This window comes from Dermochelys coriacea, chromosome 1, assembly GCF_009764565.3.
Source record: "Dermochelys coriacea isolate rDerCor1 chromosome 1, rDerCor1.pri.v4, whole genome shotgun sequence".
Taxonomy (NCBI): Eukaryota; Metazoa; Chordata; order Testudines; family Dermochelyidae; genus Dermochelys; species Dermochelys coriacea.
The window spans coordinates 313,885,701-313,901,677 of NC_050068.2; the positions used below are offsets into that span (position 1 = coordinate 313,885,701).

The 15,977-nt window shown below is 40.8% G+C and overlaps 1 protein-coding gene across 2 annotated transcripts in view; it reads right to left on the bottom strand.

Moving 5' to 3' along the window:
• GRM8 (glutamate metabotropic receptor 8) overlaps positions 1 to 15,977 on the bottom strand; it is a 481,798-nt gene that overhangs the window by 407,947 nt on the left and 57,874 nt on the right. The window lies entirely within an intron of this gene.

A 15,977-nucleotide genomic window follows, 5' to 3' on the forward strand; every position in this document is an offset into this window, starting at 1 on the left:
CAACGGCCCGCTAATTTCTGCCCTCTTAGAGGCCATTCAAGCCCCACGCCAGGTAGCGGTGGTCCATTGTTACGCGCATAGACAACCTGACAGTTTTGTGTCAAGGGGAAATGCATTAGCTGATTCAGCCGCAAAGGCCGCAGCTTTACAACCTCTGGGGGTCTCTACTTCCCTCCCCTTGGAAGTATCCTTTCCACCAGCCGATTGGTCGCTATTATACGCTGATATATCCTCGTCAGAGCTACAGGATTGGAAGCACTGGGAAGGATCAGAGGGCCCCGATAGGGTTTGGCGGATTGGAAATAAACCTATCCTCCCCCGGCATTACTTGCTCGCAGCGGCTCATTACTTTCACTCTTTAGGCCATGCTGGGATCCAGGGCACGGGGACAGCCATATTGAAGTATTGGGCGGCACCCCATGTGTATCCCGCAGTTAAACGAGTTTTCAGTTCTTGCTCTACTTGTCTGGCCTTTTCTGCCCAGGCCCGATTCGATGTTGCCCTTAGGGGAGGGAGACCATGGGCGACCTTTCCATTCCAGCGCCTGCAAATGGATTATGCCGAAATGCCCAAATGCTTGGGGTTTCGCCACCTCCTCGTCATCATGGACCAACTTTCTGGATGGCCTGAAGCAGTGCCAACCAGAAAGGCAGACGCCAGATCTGTGGTCAAGTTTTTGATGAAAGACATTGTACCTAGGTTTGGGGTCCCTGAAGTGATTGATTCAGATCGGGGCTCACACTTTACTGCAAAAATCTTAGAAGAATTGTACCGGTGTTTGGGGATTACACGACAGTTACACACTCCATATCACCCTCAGTCTGCTGGACAGGTTGAGCGCATGAATCGAACTTTGAAGACAACAGTTGCAAAGTTTTGCAAAGAAACTAAATTTAAGTGGCCAGATGTCTTGCCTATAGTCTTATGGCACATACGGCGAACCCCACGGATGCCACTGGGTCTATCTCCGTTTGAGGTATTGTTTGGGAGACCAGCATTAGTTCCAGAAACTTATGTTCCGGCCCATGCTAGCCTTTCGGATGGAGATGAAACTTTGGCCAAATAAGTTGCTAGGTTACAGGAGGAGTTGACCTGTAATCAATCCGAGGCTCAGCTGTTTCAAACTGCACCCCTGGGATTGCAGGTCCATTCCTTTAAACCAGGGGACTGGGTAATGGTAAAAAAGATCCCTCGGGCAGATCCTTTGGAACCCCGGTGGGAGGGGCCATATCAGGTATTGTTATGTACTTATTCTGCTTTGAAAGTTGCAGGTAAAGGCTCCTGGATTCACCATAGCTACGCTAAACTGGCCACGAGACCCCCATCCGGCCCTAATCCTGACTGACGAATTGCTTCATTAATGAACACTACTACCAACCCTTGGACCAAACTCTCCAGCTATTGGGACCTTCATAGCCCACCAGGACTTTTTGTGTTCCTGTTTATCGGACTCCTATTGGGAGTATTGGTTTTTGTCTGGTATCGGGGAGGATGTCGTTATTGGTATGGTTTGCCTGGGGGTTCCTCCCCCTATTCCCAAGTTCAGTACAAGGATGGGTGGGTAATAGTTTCTTAATCTGACTCGTGTTATTACACAGAGAGTGAATCAAACACAGTGTTGGATATGTATCCATACACCCACATATATTGATCGGGGGTCCCGCTAGAAGGGGTGCCTATCCCTTTTAATAAAATGTGTTTGCCCATGTTATGGGCCAATACCACTTTTAATTGGAATATCACTATTCAAACATGGTCTATCGACATGGTGACCCAGGACAATTACGCGGTATGTGTAAAGCGCGGGAAAGGAATGGAAAACAGGAATTTTGTAGCAACTTTTATGGGGTGTAACCACACTACCACAATTGGCTCTGGAGCAGCACATGTTTCGAATTACTCAGGGGCCCCTTGGCCGGTCCCTGAAGGATCAGGCTGGTTCTGGTTGTGCAATCACACAGCTTATAAAATTCTCCCAGCAGACTGGGTTGGTACGTGTACTCTGGGGGCTATTGTACCCGCTGTCACAGTACACCAAAACTTACTCCGGGAAAGAATTTGCAATTTAGTATTGAGAAACCGACGAGAGGTCCCACAGAACCCCCTCGTTAACCGCCCAACGGGGTTTCACTCCTTCGCACGATGGTTCTTACCGTGGCTGGGAGTTAGTGAATTGGAAAAAGCTATAGTTAACATATCGGCTGCCCTAGAATTGATGGCAAATGCCACCGCTGATGCACTATCTGCCCTTCAAATAGAAGTTACCCAATTATCACAAACTGCCTTGCAAAACTGCCTCGCCCTGGATTATCTTCTCGCCAATCAAGGCGGGGTTTGCGCTCTGGTAAACTCGAGCTGTTGTGTGTTTGTGAATCAACACAGTTAAGTTGAAACAGACATTCACATTTTACAACAGCAGGCTACAATATTCCACCATATTAGTCTTGACAATACTAGCACTGGGTTCCAAGAGGTTTGGAACTGGCTTACGTCATGGGTGCCAGATTTGGGTGTGTGGGGATGGCGTATCTTGTATATGGTCTGTTTGGGCGTGATTACATTTGTATTATTTTTTGTATGTATACAGTGTTGCAGTATATGTTGTCGACAGATTTCTTCTGCTCTAATATAATTAACTGACGTACAAAAGAAAAGGAGGGACTGTTGTGAAAGAATTAAGAGAGCTCTCATTTCTGTGGCTTTGTAATAGGCTGCTCTGGCCTGGCCTTGACTCGCTGTTTGGTGTAAGCATGTTATCGTAAGTGAAGGTTAGGTCTAAATGCAACAATAATGGGCTTTTACTCATTGGCTGAAGAACCCTGTGCACGAGGACAATGGAACCTACTGATTCGGGGAGGGGTTCGGGCACGAGGGCTGCATGTATTACCTACTTATATATATATGGTGCGTAGACAATGCATAGGGTCCCCCTCTGACTAGCAGGGGGGCACCACGCTCGAGCGTAATAAACAGAAACTTTGCAAAGACTGATCAGTTGTAACTCGTTTATGTGCCTCAGCCTAGACCCGGTTTTTACGTGACCCATGTAGCATAATTCACTACTCAGAAGGTAGTGTGGTCTCTGTGGTATAATTCGTAACACCCACAACAAACATGGTCAGTCTTCAGCAGCTCGTCTTCTCTCACCACTTCCCTTCTGCCCCAGTGTCTCTTGAAAAAGCCTAAGAGTAATTCCTTTTTAAAATTCAAATTATATATAATATCTGGGCTAGGTAAGAACACAGAGTGGAGAGGGAGTCAGAAGTTGGAGAGGGCCATGTTTATCATGGGCATGTAAGGAAGAGTTCTGAGTACAGGGCATATGCACTCTATAATTGTTCAGAAAATGCCATTTAGTTATTACTTAGGCAAATCAAACCTCCTCAGCCAGTCAGGTTTCAGGGCTTTGCAGAAATGAGAAATAAGCAGGACAGTAATAATTAAGTATCCTGGTATTCCATGTAGCTAAGGAGAGTCAATTTCAGTTTAATAATATAAACTATGCCTATACATTATATTTAATAGCAGCCTCTATATTCAAATTAGAGCTGGCAGTAAAATGTAAATCTCCTCACACAGAAACTTCCAGTTTTGCAAAAAGACCATTTTTCCAATGAAAAAATGCAACCAGCTCTCATTCAGATGCCTCTTTCTTCCAAAGGTTTATATCTTTGAAAACATTATTTTTGGTGAAGCAAGATACTTGGATTTTTTCCCCATCAAGTTTTAACAACTATATTTCCTGATACAGTTACAAAGAGTACTGTTCCTACACATGGCATTTGAATTAGAGAGTCTGATTCTCATTTGTTTTTGTTGTGCAGTTCCTTTCTGTTGTGGGTGCAGAAATTATAAACACAGAAATCTCTGCAATTAGAAATACAGCTGATGAAAGTTGAAGACAGTTAAAAGACCCTTAAGGAAAACTCCCCACATTGAAGACAATGAATAAAATATTTTCAGGCTTGTCCATATAAATCTCTCTATATCAGGTGCTGGTATCCTATTGTTGATACAATACTCTTTTTTTAAATTGTTAATGAAAAGGGATCATTTGTCAATCAAAATTAAATTACAGGTGATTTCAATCTATGTAGTCACTCATTATAGCTAACTAATTAGACAATCAACTTAATAGCTCACAAACCAATAAGATCTCCCCTTATAATTCTTGTAAGAAAAAAAAGGCATGGGATTAGTTTACTTGAGAAACCCTTATCCCACTCTTCACATCAAACCAATATAATCACAAGATCAAAATGAACTTAAAGGGTGTGCTATATAAAGACAACATATTAGACCGTATTAGAAAACAGTGTGTAGTTAGTCTAATATTAGGACACCATTCCAAAAATCACTCATGGATTTTCCATTTCATTCATTTATTAAGTATAGAATTAATCTCAGGCTTTATTTACAAAGACAGCAAGGCTGGTTTGCAAGGACATCAAAGTTCTTTCATGCAAGCCACTGGCACAAAATTATAAGCAATGTGATTGATATGCCAAAATCATAACAAGAATAATATGAATGTCCATAGATAGTTGAAAATTGCTGGGTATTGCAAACAGCTGTCATTAAGTCCATCCATTTATCCTGGCATGTAAAAGAGGCCAAACAAACGGTATTATCCTTCAGTCAAAGAAAAACAATTTTTTGTAAGGGAATAGCTAATGTAAAGGAATATGCATTATTAAGACTTAAAAATCAAGTACTCAAAAGTATGTAAATGCACAGCTAAAGTTCAAAATTTAACCTTAACTCTGCTTCTGTGTGCCGATCTCTTAAAATATGCTCTCCTTTTGCTCAGTAACACTATATAATGTAATACATCATTAAGTTATGGTACATACAGTCTTCAGTAGTTACTTGGACCCACATTTTCAAACTTGTGTGCACAAAACTAGGCATCTAAATACATGCTAAGGAACCTATATAAAAGTGCCCTGATTTGCAGAAATGTTGAGCACCCACAGCTATTATGAGTTAGGAGTGCAGAGCACCTCAGAAAATTAGACAGGTTTTATTTAGGTATCTATATGTGTATTTAGGCTTCTAATGGTGACATTTTTTTACCTTGATTTTATGTCAGAGACAGTGCAATCTACAGAACAAGCCAGATTTCAAGTTTCTGTATTTTCAAAGGTAAGAATGTTTGCAGTTAAATGGCCCAGAGACTAAGGCCCTCCTGAATTTGAGATTCCCAACTATAAGAAAATGATCTCTGTTTTGTGACAAACTTCTATTTCTGATGTGTCATAGATTAAGATTGGCCCAAAGGAGAGCTCTCAGATTAGATATAATCCAGAGTTTGAGACAGGCCAGAGTTGAAGTTATTCACAATAGTTTTGAATCCATTTTAAAAGGATTATGAAAAAAATTTCTAGTTGGTAACTTTAATTTCCATAATTTTAAATTATTCATAATTTAAAAACAACTGAACCAATTTTCTTCAAACTTTGTTTCTGGCGTTTCAGTTTTTGCCCTGTGGTGACATTAACAGGGGATGAAGCCAGCTCTCTCCTTGCTGGGGACTGCTCCATACCTGAGGAATCCCCATTAGGGTACTTGCAGCCAGGGTCCCACTCCTTTTACACTGCTTGAGTGGTGTAAAGTCTAGCCTCTTATTTGGAAAACCTCACACAGTAAATTGCACAGAATTCAATCTCTCTCTCTCAAGGATGAAGGAATGAATGAAACTTGCGAGCATTTCAACCTGTGGCACCAAAGAGGCTGAATATTTAAAACCCGATGCCAACCCATTATTTTTCAAAACAGAACACCCCACTCAAGTAGATTCATAGATTCTAAGGTCAGAAGAGACCATTGTGATCATCTCGTCTGACCTCCTCTATAGCACAGGCCGTAGAACCTCCCAAAAATAATTCCTAGAGCATTTATTTTAGTCAAATATCCAATCTTGGTTTAGAAATGCCAGTGATGGAAAATCAATGGAGAATTGACCACAACCCTTGGTTAATTACTCTCATTGTTAAAAATTAACACCTTATTTCCAGTCTGAATTTGTCTAGCTTCAGCTTCCAGCTGTTATACCTTTCTCTGTTATGTCATAAGAGAACAATATTAAATAGCTGTTCCCCATGTAGATACTTATAAACTGTGATTGGCATATATTAACCTTCTCTTTGCTAAAACAAACAGATTGAACTCCTTGAGTCTATCCCTATAAGGCATGTTTTCTACTCCTTTAATCATTCTCATGGCTCTTCTCTGAATCCTCTCCACTTTATTAAATCCTTCTTGAACTGTGAACACTAAAACTGGATACAGTATTCCAGCAGGGGTCACACTAGTGCCCCATATAATGAGGTAAATAACTTTTCTTCTACTCAAGATTCTCGTTTATGCATACAAATATCACATTAAACCCTTTTTGGCCCTACGTTGCACTAGGAGCTTATGTTGAACTGATTATCGTCCATGACCACAAAATCTTTTTCAGAGTCAGGCTTAGCTTAGGTCCAGCTGAAGTAGTGTGTGTGTGTGTGTGTGTGTGTGTGTGTGTGTGTGTGTGTATTTATTACATATATAAAATCTCCCTATGATGTCCAGTCTGTTCTACATTAACCTTGAATGCATACACAGAAAGAAATAAGGAACATGTGATTGTCCAGCATGAGTCTCTTGTTTTCTGGCCACTGCTCCTGCAGGTGTCTCAGCCCTGCTGCTGTTGCATAGTGACACATTCCAAATACAGAGTAGGACTAAGGTTTCAGAGTGGTAATCGTGTTAGTCTGTATCAGCAAAAAGAATGAGGAGTACTTGTGGCACCTTAGAGACTAACAAATTTATTTGGGCATAAGCTTTTGTGGGCTAAAACCCACTTCATCGGATGCATGCAGTGGAAAATACAGTAGGAAGATATATATACACAAACAGAGAACATGAAAAAATGGGTGTTGCCATACCAACTATAACGAGACTAATCAATTAAGGTGAGCTATTATCAGCAGGAGAAAAAAAAAACTTGTAGTGATAATCAGTATGGCCCATTTCCAACAGCTGACAAGAAGGTGTGAGTAACTGTAGGAGAAAAATTAGCATGAGGAAATAGCTTTACTTTGTGTAATGACCCATCCACTCCCAGTCTCTATTCAAGCCTAATTTAATGGTGTCCAGTTTGCAAATGAATTCCAAGTCTGCAGTTTCTCATTGGAGTCTGTTTTTGAAGTTTTTTTGTTGGAGTATTGTGACTTTTAGGTCTGTAATTGAGTGACCAGGGAGGTTGAAGTGTTCTCCAACTGGTTTTTGAATGTTATAATTCTTGACGTCTGATTTGTGTCCATTTATTCTTTTACATAGAGACTGTCCGGTTTGGCCAATGTACATGGCAGAGGGGCATTGCTGGCACATGATGGCATATATCACATTGGTTGATGCGCAGGTGAATGAGCCTCTGATGGTGTGGCTGATATCATTAGGCCCTATGATGGTGTTCCTTGAATAGATATGTGGACAGAGTTGGCAATGGGCTTTGTTGCAAGGATAGCTTTCTGGGTTAGTATTTTTGTTGTGTGGTATGTGGTTGCTGGTGAGTATTTGCTTCAGGTTGGGGGGCTGTCTGTGAGCAAGGACTGGCCTGTCTCCCAAGATCTGTGAGGATGAGGAATCGTCCTTCAGGATACGTTGTAGATCCTGGATGATGCGCTGGAGAGGTTTTAGTTGGGGGCTGAAGGTGATGGCTAGTGGCATTCTGATACTTCTTTTATTGGGCCTGTCCTGGAGTAGATGACTTCTGGGTATTCTTCTGGCTCTGTCAGTCTGTTTCTTCACTTCAGCAGGGTATTGTAGTTGAAAGAATGCTTGATAGAGCTCTTGTAGGTGTTTGTCTCTGTCGGAGGAGTTGGGGCAAATGCAGTTGTATCTTAGAGCTTGGCTGCAGAGAATGGATCGTGTGATGTGGTCTGGATGAAAGCTGGAGGCATGTAGGTAAATATAGCGGTCAGTAGGTTTCCGGTATAGAGTGGTATTTATGTGACCATCGCTTATTAGTACTGTAGTGTCCAGGCAGTGGATCTCTTGTGTGGATTGGTCCAGGCTGAGGTTGACGATGGGATGGAAATTGTTGAAATCATGAAATTCTTCAAGGGCTTCTTTTCCATGGGTCCATACGATGAAGATGTCATCAATGTAGCGCAAGTAGAGTAGGGGTGTTAGGGGACGAGAGATGAGGAAGCGTTGTTCTAAGTCAGCCATAAAAATGTTGGCATACTGTGGGGCCATGCGGGTACCCATAGCAGTGCCGCTGATTTGAAGGTATACATTGTCCCCAAATGTGAAATAGTTATGGGTCAGGACAAAGTCACAAAGTTCAGCCACCAGGTTTGCTGTGACATTATCGGGGATACTGTTCCTGATGGCTTGTACTCCATCTTTGTGTGGAATGTTGGTGTAGAGGGCTTCTACATCCATAGTGGCTAGGATGGTGTTTTCTGGAAGATCACCAATGGACTGTAGTTTCCTCAGGAAGTCAGTGATGTCTCGAAGATAGCTGGGAGTGCTGGTAGTGTAGGGCCTGAGGAGGGAGTCTACATAGCCAGGCAATCCTGCTGTCAGGGTGCCAATGCCTGAGATTATGTGGCATCCAGGATTTCCAGATTTATGGATCTTGGGTAGCAGATAGAATACCCCTGGTTGAGGCTCTAGGGGTATGTCTGTGCAGATTTGTTCCTGTGCTTTTTCAGGGAGTTTCCTGAGCAAATGATGTAGTTTCTTTTGGTAACCCTCAGTGGCATCAGAGGGTAATGACCTTTAGAATGTGGTGTTAGAGAGCTGCCTACCAGCTTCTTCTTCATATTCCGACAGATTCATGTGGCAGGCTCAGGCTAATGGTATCCACCTTGGGTAGCATAGAATGCTCGGTATCTGCTCTTGAATCCAACCCCAAATACATTATCTTTTCTGTCTGTGTAGGTTATAGTAGTTTGGGAGCACATAGGTTGGCATAAGGACTGATTTAGTATTGAGCACCCCAGTATGGACTATGGAATTGGGTTTGCTCCATACAACAGAAATTACTACTCCCCTAGGATGGTGAAAATGGCCTGCCGCAAAGGGCATCAGTATATGTATTTCATTTAAGACAAATGGGACTTGATTTTCATGGATACTGAGCACCTACCACTTCAGTGGGAGTTGTGTGCACTCAGTACCTCTTAAAAAAAAATTACACCGGGATGTATAACCAGATAGGATAAAGCCATCGGTCAGAAATGTTTTATGAGTCTGTTTTTCTTTTATCTTGGTTTCATCTAAAAATACTTTAAAATATCCCAGAAGGTTACAAATCTGCTGACCATAGTATTCACTGCTATCTCTAGGAGCTCATTTGTGAGATACTTCTCTGTGGCAGCTTGTCTCCTAAATCTTGATGCTAGCATGAGATTTGTTTACAAGACAAATCATATCTTTGGGTTTTTTTCTTGTATAACTCTTATTGCAGTCCTGATAAAATTCAACTGAAACATAATAGTTCCCCAAACTCAAGTTAAAAAAATAAAGTAATAGGTCATCTGGTCCATTACACTGATCATTCCAACCACTGGAATTTAGTACACATTCATTCAGACATCACATATGAAAATCATTTTTATAGGTACTCTATTAGTAAATAAATTATAGGAAAATTGTTTTGTAACATCTTCCTCTTAGCTTCATGATAAAAAAGCAAAATCCATTACATTAGCATTTTCATATGATGTAGGTCTCCCATATCCCAGGTGAGTGCACTATCCACTGGGCTATAGGGTATTCCACTCCATATCAGCATTTTGTGAACCATGCTTAAGTCTCCTTGTATATTCAAGCTATCTTGGGAGCATTTTCTAGTCCTTATATATTTTATTAAAAAATTGTATTTTTCCTTTGCCCCACAATGTTTTCATGTGAATTTGACTTCCGCTGAAACTACCAAAGGGTGCCAGTCCCCTTGAAAATTGGACCAAGATCACCAAACTCATTTCACATATGCCACCAAATAGCCTAAGGCTAAGAACTTCCATTCACAACTGAAATGAGCTGAATTAGAATTTGAGGTAAAAGTGTCTATGTCCCATTACAAAGCCCTAAAACATCCAGGGGATTTATTAACATTTCCTTATAATTCTCAGTCAATGTCTATGCATTCCTAGAACAATATGGACACCTTTAAATTCTTGTGGATTTTAACTGTAATTAGTTAGTCTAGCAGAGTGGTTTTCAGTCTTTTTTCATTTGTGGACCCATAAAAATTTTTGAATGGAAGTGCAGATCCCTTTGGAAATCTTAGACTAGTCTGTGAATCCCGTGCAGTCTGCGGACCATAGGTTGAAAACTATTGGTCTAGCAGATATAGGGCCAGTTTCTGTCCTGTTACACAAGTATAAAGGTAGAGTAACTATACTGACATCAGAGTTGTTATTCTGGATTAACAGATGGTGTAAATGATAGAAGAATCTCTTATATTTCAAAGTATTGGACCTACTTCTGCCCTCAATTACATGTGTGCAGCTCTCATTTAGTAAAATACAGAGATGGCACCCATGTGACTGAGGAAGATTTGGGGCTCTACCATTCAAATCCAGCTGGAATGTGTATGTTACACACACACACACAAAACAAACACAACTGCAACCTATCTCCTCTCAATATAAAGTGCAAAGCATATTTTCAGTACTTAATTATCTCTATCATTAAAAATACTCTTAATTTAAAAGAAGCAATATTTGTTGATATTAATCCTTAGAATGTTGATATTTTCCAAAGGGAAAAAACAAATGATTGATCTGGAATGTGTACTTAAAGAATGGCCAGATTGTGAATGGCTCTTCCACCAGGGATGGTCATGCAAATAGTATTCTCACCTCCTTCCATATTCCATGGACAAGGACCAATCACATTAGCTGTCCCTGTGATGTAACATACTGCTCAACCCTTCCTGCCACCAGAAAGCAAATTGCTTGAAATGGGGCCAGGAGCATGACATGCTGTGTTCTATTGTGAGGAACAATCAATGCCATCCCAAGTCTTCCACGTGCCGGGTGAGTGCCTTCACCACCACTTGGTAGTAATACTTAGATATCCATTGGTCCAAATAAAGAGAGTGAGAACAACTCTATAGTTTGCGATATAGGGCACTCCCCAATGAAAGGTAAAACCCAGGATCTAGTTAATTAACCAATTAATAGTTAATTATTAACACAAATTGGAACAACTCCCTCAGGAGGGATTGAGAGAGACCCATTCCTCATAATCCAGTGGTTAGAGCACTCAAGTCCTGAGCAGAGATTGAAATGTAGGTCTCCCGCATCCCCAGTGAGTTAATTGCCCACTGTCCACTGCCATGTCAGCTGTGACAGGGCTGGGCCAGATGGCCACAGGAGAGTGACAGAAGTCAGATATATTAGCCCCAGGTTGAGTAGGTCCCTTTTCCCTGGGTAAAGCAAAAGGGAAGGTTCCAGAACAATCAGGAACTTTTTGGAAACAATTAAGACAGACAGGCTGATTAGAACACTTGCAGCCAATCAAGAAGCTGCTAGAATCAATTAAAGCTGGCTAATCAGGGCACCTGAGTTTAAAAAGGACCTCACTTCAGTTTGTGGCATGCATGTGAGGAGCTGGGAGCAAGAGGCACTAGGAGCTGAGAGTGAGAACGCGGACTGCTGGAGGACTGAGGAGTACAAGCATCACCAGACACCAGGAGGAAGGTCCTGTGGTGAGGATAAAGAAGATGTTGGGAGGAGGCCATGGGGAAGTAGCCCAGGGAGTTGAAGCTGTCGCACAGCTGCTCCAGGAGGCACTCTAGACAGCTGCATTCCACAGGGCCCTGGGCTGGAACCTGGAGGGTGGGCCCGGCTTCCCCCCAAATCTTCCCAACTCCTGGTCAGATACAGGAGGAGTCGACCTGAACTGTGGGTTCACGAAAATGGCCAAACTGAGGGCTGCCGTGAATCTAAGAGGTGAGCAAATCAGCCAATAAGCGCAAGACCCACACGGTAGGAGGGGGAACTTTGTCACACAGCATTTTGTGAATGGTGTCTAAGTCTCCCTATGAATCTAGCCTGGAAAATCTAAATGTTTATTTGACCTGAAACGTCAATTTTTTTGGTTCATTGTCAGTTCCAAAGGAAAAACAATGTTATTCACACAGCTCTACCTAGCAGCTCGAGGAAAGACCGTGCCTCCTGAGGTACATGGTGTCCTTGTGCTTCCCTATAGGTCGTGTGGTTTTGCATTGTTCCGTATGCTGGCCTTTGTGCCAACTACTCTAGACATAGAGGACTAGAGGGTGCAGTCTGCTGTGGAAAAGTAGTATTAGTCTTTCCATAGGGGCCTTTCCATAGAGGCTGGGGATGGAGCCAACCCCACTCTCTGGCTCCCTACCACCACCTCCCATCCAACACACTGGACCATGGAACTTGCCCTTTATCGGGGGAGAGGCGTGGAAGCAGACACTGCACTCTTGGAAATGACAGCTATTGTCCATCATGTGTTCCCTCAAGTTCATAGGGGCAGGCATGGGATTTCATCAACAGCCAGCTGAAGTCTTTGGAAGTCTTTCCATTGGGCTTTGTATCAGGTCTGTTGGGTCTAAATCAGATACAGAGCTTCCAGAAGCTCCTGCTGGGTAAGTGGTGCTCTGTATTTCCACATTACAGAGTTGTGCTTGAGGAGTCAACTAAACCCTAACTCTGAACTCTATAGCCAGCGCTTATTTTTGTCAGTATAAATATATTAATTTTATTCACAGACCTAAATGGGCTTTGCCATTTTTTATGTCATTTCATTGCATTCTCTTACCTTTTCTCTATCGTTGCAATTACAGATCCTTGCCATTATTTTAAGCAAATAATAGAAATGACAGTTAAACAAAAACATTTTGTAAGTTTAAAAAAAATCCAGTTAAGAGAAACAACAATTCAGATACACAAAAATGGCTAATCTAGAAAAGCACCTGTGTTAGAACAGGGTTAGTCATTTCAAAGGTCAAATTCAAAAAGAGACAATTAGGGCTAAGGCGGTCTTTTCTCATTTGTTCCAAGCCACCAACTGCAGTGATTAAAATAGATTGAAATAGGATCTTCCTCTTCCAAGGGAAACTAAATGTCTATCCTCCAAGCTTCGTGCTTATTCTCAAAAGTAGCCTAATAACTCAGTGGGAATGCTCTTTTGAGTAAGATTTGCAGGAATGGTTTGTATGTTAATCCCTATTGTTGTTTTTAATTTTTTCCATTTAAACAGCTAATCTTTTTTTAATATGGCTGCTTTTGTCACTATATGGATAAACTGCTTGTTTATTTAACTTGGGTCCAAGATCCTCAGCTGGTGTAAATCAGCAACTAATACATCGATTTGTACCAGATGGAGATCTGACTCATGGACTTTTGTGCATGAAAAATATTTTAAATCAGAGTTGTCTCTCTAGATGCAATTACTTTTTAAAAGAGCCATGAATAGCCTAGGAGTAAAAACAGAATGACATAGAGTAGGTAAATTTTGTGAACTTTCAGTGTCTATGAATGATCTTGCATTCAGCTGAGCATTGGATAAAATAGCGTAATTGTCATCTTTCAGTGCCATTCATTACATTAGAGGAGGGTAACTATTTTACTTTGAAATGCAGTTTTTAATATCTTACCACTGCATGACTTATTATTTTCTTCTGTCATTCCAGCAAAAAGGGTACACTTTAACTGTGCCTGCAAAGAACTGAATACTGTACAGCAGATTGAGAGTGAGCTGTGACAATAAGAATAAACATTCATGTATGGTTTCAGAGTAGCAGCCGTGTTAGTCTGTATTCGCAAAAAGAAAAGGAGTACTTGTGGCACCTTAGAGACTAACAAATTTATTAGAGCATAAGCTTTTGTGAGAAATGCATCATTCATGTATGTAACTCAATCTAGCACTCTAAGAACTAAACTCTGCCATCCTGCAGCTACTGATCTGTTAATCAGAGCAGAAGCCCTGAACTAATACAAATGGAATATATAGATTGATAAGCTAAATAAAATAGTCGATATAATAAAACATACAAATCAATTTTGTAGTTAAAAACTGGTTCCCAGATGATTTAACTGTTCAATACTAGTACTTCAGATGGTTCTCTTTATTCTGGAACATAAGAGATGATTCCACAGGCAGGACATCGCCAGTTAAGAAACTTGGCTCTTTGATAATACTTTCTTGAGATCAACCCAAAGACAGAGGCACATTTTCCACTGACTTCAGTGGAATCAGGATTAGACTCATGGAAACAATGAACATTTTGAGAACTTTTAGTCTGCTGAATTCAGCAGCATTTGCTGCTCTTTGTTGCAGTCATTTCTTGAATCTTATATAAATTTGTTATCCTATTCTATGTATGCAAAAACAGAAGACTTCTGTATTTATTCACAAGTAGTTTTGTTTCACTTGATGCTAATAAATCCTCATCCTTTGTTTACAAATGTTCTTTATTTTTATATTTCCCAATAGGAACAGAAGTCCCCATTTAGTTTCAATATATCCTTTACAGAAAAAAGTATAATTATTCTGTATTTAATTTAAACAATTAAAGTAAATCCTGAAGTCCTTACTTAGGGCCAGATTCAGATACCCTAGTTACATTTCTGCTCTACAAGTTGAGGTTGTCAAAGGTGCATGCTCTACAAGCTTCTACTCCACAAGCAGTTCCACTGACATCAACGAGACTACATATGATGTAAGGTACTACTCATTGGGAGTAAGGGTATCACAATGAGGCCCTTAATGTTTGTTCAGTTTCTGTTCAGACAAAACTCCAATGGGTAAAAAAAAAAGTGAGTAAGGACTTTAGGATTTGGCCCAATTAATGGAAGTTTTATGAAATGTCTATATTAATGTTTCTCTAAATGTCCAAACAAGTGTCTTTACTGAGGGCTGATGCAGATTTTAAATCAGTATTTTTCCCCCCATAATGAATCATTTTCCTTAAAACTCAGAAAAAGGGGGAGTGACAGATGCAAATTCAAAGAACCACTTAAGACTTTATTCTTCCTGACAGAGCAGAGATGACATTTTTCATTAAATACAGGAGCCATACACAGAGGTCACTTTTGGGAGACTATCTTTCTGAAGGATATATGGTCACAGTCACCTTCAAATACTTACTACATCAATGAATATCTGTAAAAGCCTTCCTTGTTTCTGGCCTGATGCAAAGATTTGAAAATGCTTTGAAAAGACTAAACTGACTTCACTGTGCTTTGTACCAGACCCTTGGATGAGTAGATTATAGTAGTAATAAATATATTATAACCCCACCCTAAACTCAAATTAGAGTCAGGGCCCCATTGTGCTTGGTATTGTACAAACACAGAAAAGAGCGGATTTCTGCCCTGAAAAGCTTACAGCCTCCTGTGGAATCTCTTGAAGTTTTGGTCTGGGAGTTTCCTTCAAAATTATTGCTGGAATTATCTAGCCTAAGCTGCTGTGAATACCAATGCATCCTTCTTTAAAAGTGATACAATGATGATGCTAGAGAAGACTTGAAGTACAGCATTCAGTGTCCGAACACACTAAGCCCCCAATCCTGTCCTCCTTCCTCAGGCAAATCTCCCATTGAAATGAAATTTTACCTGAACAACAAGGGCAACGTTAGGCCTTTAAGCAAGGGTCAAGTGCATTATTGTAGCTGAGACTACAGCTCGGATCTGTGTGGACCACAGCATGTGGCACTCACAGATGACACAGTGGTAACCCTCTGGCTGAGTCATTAAGAGTTATGCTAAATTGGTAGTTGCTCTTTGCATATTGTACAACAGTTTAGCAGGTACATAACCCTGATACTGCAGTTTGGATGGTTTTCTTAGATACCCATTAGATTACAACTAAAAATCTGTTCTTAATCTGTAATGTAATGTAATGTAATCTGTTCTTTTTAAAGTTTTGTTCAAAATGTCGCACAAGGAGTTCCCTGGGAGACTGTTTCTTAGACAACAGACTATGAGATTAGCCAA